The sequence below is a fragment of the Marmota marmota genome, unplaced genomic scaffold (assembly GCF_001458135.2).
Source record: "Marmota marmota marmota unplaced genomic scaffold, marMar, whole genome shotgun sequence".
Lineage (NCBI taxonomy): Eukaryota > Metazoa > Chordata > Mammalia > Rodentia > Sciuridae > Marmota > Marmota marmota.
In genome coordinates, this window is record NW_026000139.1 from 2,588,942 (window position 1) to 2,593,955 (window position 5,014).

The window sequence follows — 5,014 nt, forward strand, 5'->3', positions numbered from 1 at the left end:
GGCTGGGCCCCTATATCCCAGCCGCTCTGGGGTCACTCGGCCTCTCGAGTGCACCTGGGGACTTCGCTCGGGACCCCTGAGTCTTTTGTGTGCCCCTTTGCATCTCCTTCCCCTCACCCCTCACGTGCCAGAAATGGAAAAACTGACGGTGTCTGCAGTCACTAAAAGTATTTCCTTCCTCCGCGATCTTCGCTTTGGGAGGTGGGAGGGAAGGGAGCTTTATCTAATTATTTAATCCTTCAGTACAACCTTAAAAGTCAGGTAACTGTAGTGGTTCCCGTTTTCCGGGTGTGGAAACTGAGGCTCAGAAGTAACCTTCGAGTGAGTGACAGGATGCGAAACAGGGTCAGAAGGACGATTCGTGAGTTAATGAGGTCCCTTGAAAAGTCAAGGTAAAAATGGGACTCTTAACTAACATTTACTTAGCGCTCACTCGAAGGCAAACACGTTTAATCCTCACGACCAATCCTCTGAGGCCCATACTATTATCCCGTTCTAAAGATGAGTAAACTGAGTTTCAAAAGTGAAGCAATTTACCGTGCCACTCAGCCAATAAGTGATGGAGTCAGAATCCCCAGTTGCTGTTGTTACTTTGTAATTATTTCTACTCATTTGTAAGCAGTAATTTTGTTGTTAAACACTAGTGTGACCTCTGGTTTTCGAATAATGATACTGCTACTTTGTATCACCACTCTTCACAGACGGCTCACACATAAGACCCATTGTCTAGTCTTTGCTACGATTCTCCAGTTAATGGCCTTTACCTTAGACATATGAAAAATGATTTCAAGCTGTTGGGGCTATTTGAATGAGGGACTTTTCAAAATGTTAGGAATGTCTCCTCAAAACGCACCTGTGTGTTATTCATTCATGGATCTGAAATAAAAAGGGAAGGGGAAAAAAAAAGCCTGAAAACTTAGGAAGTGAGTGACTTGGACAGGTCTCTTGGCAAGTGCTTGCAGAGCTGGGTAATATATAACTGCATTTCATCAGAGCCCTATATAGCCCCAAATGTTCTAATTCTTTAGGGAGCTTTTAAATAAAACAGTTGTCTATTCTTTAATCTGTCAAATAGTCATTGAGCCTTTTGTTCCTTGTGTCTGCTCTTCCAGACAAGTAAGGATCTGCTGCTCTAGGAGACAAAAAGACTGGGGCTGGGGGTGGGGAAAGGGGCTGGGGAGTAATAGACCCTACATTGTCCAGCTTCTTAGTTTAGAAGCAGGGACATGTGGGCATAGTCAAAGCAGCAAATGGTCAAGATGACAGTTAGAAATGGAGTCATTCCTTCTCCCCTGCAGCCCTCCTATTTCGTACTCACCTATTATAGGAAGAACTGTGTCCCACCTAAAAAATCAGGTTATGAGCATAGCATACATAATTGGTGATTGCTATTTTTGTTTATTTTTTCTTCTTCTTGGTGATTATTTTTTGACTATCTTTATTGAAATATAAATAACATGTAATCAATTGTATATATTCAAGCATATTATTTGATAAGTTTTGATATATGTGTACATTGGGAAACCATCACCTCAGTGAAGATAATGAACATATTCCTCATCCTCCTGACGTTTCCTCCTGCTGTTTATATTCCCTCCCTTGTTCTTAAGCAATTACTATTCTGCTGTTAGTGTATATTAGTTTGCATTTCCTAGAATTTTATATAGAGGGAATTAGTATATACTCATTGTGTCTGTTTTTTTATGCTCAACATAAATTAGACTGAGATTCATAAACATTGTAGTATGTATCAGATTCATGCAGTATTCCACTGTACCATACAATCCTGCAGTGTGCTTAGCCACCCACCTGTTGGTGGATAATTGATGTTTCCAGAGTTTGACTGTCACAAGTAGTTGCTGCAAATGCTTGTGTAGAAGAGTTTGTATGGGCACATAATATCATTTCTCATGCCTACAAGTGGAATGACTGGCTCATACAGAAGATGTATATTTGACTTTGTTGGAAATTGCTAATCTGTCACATGCTATAATGCCAGTGATGTGGGAGGCTGAGACAGGAGGATCCCAAGTTTGAGGTCAGCCTGGGCAATTTATTGAGACCCTGTCTCAAAATAAGTTAAAAGGGCTGGGTGTGGAGTTCAGTGGTAGAGCCCCCTGGGTTTACTCCAGTCTCTCTCTCTCTCTCTCTCTTACACACACACACACACACATACACATACACACACAAAAAAAAAAAAAAAAGAAAGAAAGAAAAAGAAAAAAAGGGGGCTGGGGATGTGGCTCAAGCGGTAGTGTGCTCGCCTGGCATGCATGGGGCCAAGGTTCGATCCTCAGCACCACATACAAAGATGTTGTGTCCACTGAAAACTAAAGAATAAATTAAAAATTAAAAAAAAAAAAAGAAAAGAAATTGCTAAATTGCTAATCTGTTTTTACTGGCCAGGTAGGAATGGTGGCACATGCATGTAATCCCAGAGGCTGAGGCAGAAGGATTGGGAGTTCAAAGCCAACCTCAGTAACGGCAAGGTGCTAAGCAACTGAGTGAGACCCTGTCTCTAAATAAAATACATAAAGGGGCTGGGGATGTGGCTCAGTGGTCAGGTACCCCTGAGTTTAATCCCTGCTACCAAAACACACACACACACACCCAAAGTGATTATACTGCTTTCAACCACCACTGCCACTCTTGCGCCCACACTGGGGATTGAACACAGGGGTGCTCTACCAGTAAACTACATCCCCAGCCACCACCCCCCCCACCCCAAATATGTTTATTTATTTTAATATTTATTTTTTTAGTTGTAGTTGGACACAGTACCTTTATTTGATTTACTTATTTTTATGTGGTGTTGAGGATCGAACGCAGGGCCTCCACATGCTAGGCAAGCACTCTCCTGCTGAGCTACAATGCCAGCCCCTGTCCCCAGCCCCTTCAGACTGGCCTTGAACTCATGATCCTCCTGCCTCAGCCTCACTAGTAGCTGAGATTACAGGCCTGCGCCACCACACAAAGTTTATAGTTTATGCTCCTACCAGCAGGCTATGACAGTTGCATGTGACTACTCTGCATCCCCCCCAACACTTAGTATGGTCAGTCTTTTTAATTTTAGTCATTATAATAGATGTGTCATTTCACTTTTGTTTTTCTCTAATGACTAATCATGTTGATTTTCTTTTCATGTGCTTATTTTCCATCTGTATATTTTCTTTGATGATGTGTCTGTTCAGTCTATTTTAGTTTGTATATGTGTGTGTGTGGTTCTGGGGACTGAACCCAGGGGCACTCTACCACTGGGCCACATCCCTGGCCTTTTTAAAGATTTTTTTCTCTTGCAACAAAAAACAACAACAAAAAGCTTTATTTTTATAAAATAAAGTTGCTGAGACTGGCAACTCAAACTTGTGATCCTCTTGCCTCAGCCTGGACTAGCTGGGATTACAGGGGTGGGCCATTATCCTGGAATTATTTTTTTTCTTATTAGTGAGGTTTGAGAGTTCTTTATGTAACTTGAGTACAAGCCCCTTATCAGAGTTGCAGATTTTTTTTCCTCCTAGTTTGTGACTTGTCTTCACTTTAAAAACAAAACAAAACAAAACAAAAAACACCCCCCCCAAAAAACAAAAACAAAAAAAAAACCAGTGTTTTGAAGAACAGAGGTTTTTAATTTTAATGAAGTCCTGTTTATCAATTTGTTTTTGTATGGATCATGCTTTTGGTATTATTTCTGAGAAATCCTAGCTTAACCCAAGGGTTTTTTTTTTTTTTTTGTCTTTTACAAGTTTAATAGTTTCAGGCTTATGATTCACTTTTTTAGCCCCCTACAGAGACTTGAATGTAGGGCCTTCTGTATTCTACGCAGTATCCACCACTGAACTATATCACCAGCACTTTATATTTTATTTTGGTCAGTGTCTCACTGAGTTGCCAAGGCTGAAGGCTGGCCTCTAAGTGTTGCTTTTCCTGCCTCTGCCTCCTAAATTGCTGGGAATGCAGGAGTGCACCACCAGCCTAGCCCGACCTCTTTCTTGCATGTAGATATCATGTCTTTGCAGCACTATTTGTTGAAGAGACTAGCTCCAATGAGTTTGTACCTTGGTTGAAAATCAGCTGTCCTGTTGTGCACAGTGGTGCACACCTATAATCCCAGTGACTAAGAGGCAGAGGCAGGAGCATTCCCAGTTTGAAGCCAGCCTGGGTAATTTAGTGAGACTATCTCAAAATAGAGTAAAAAGGACAGGAGATAGAACTTGGTGGTAAAACAAAACAAAACAAAAAGGAAGAAAGAAAAATCAGTTGTCCTTTTATGTGTGGGTCTGTTTTTGGAATCTATTCTGTTCCATTGACCTATTTGTCTATCCTTATGCCAGAACCACATGGTCTTGATGATTATTTAGCTTATTCATTTATTTATTATTTATGGGGGTTTAACCCAGGGGCACTCTACCACTGAGTTACAGCTCCTGCCCTTTTCTTTTTTTCTTTTTTTAATATTTTTAAAGGTGTGATGGGCATTCATTCATTCATGTGTAGTGCTGAGAATTGAACCCAGTGCCTCACACATGTTCGGCAAATGCTCTACCACTGAGTCACAACTCCAGACCCCTTTTCTAATTTTTTTTTTATTTTGTGACAGGATCGCTGTCACTTTTTTGCTGAGGTTGGCCTCAGATTTGCAGTACTCCTGCCTCAGTCTCTAGAGTTGCTGGAACTACAGGCGTGCTTCATCATGTGTGGCCTTGTTGTAACTTTATAGTAAAGTTGAATTCAGATTCTGTTAGTTCTCCAACTTTGTTCTTTTTCAAATTATTTTGAATCTAATATTAATTCATTCAACTAGCAGTTATTGAGCCACTCAGGTTTAGCAGTAAGATAGGCAAAAATTTCCCTTTTCATGACTGAGAAAGGAGAAATAATCATGAATAAATACAGTAGTTTTAGGTAGTAATAAATGCCTGGGGTAGAGGAACCCACAGAAATGTGAGGAAATGCATTTAGGTTTTTTTTTTTTTTTTTTTTTTTTTTTTTTTTTTAGTTGTAGATGGACACAATA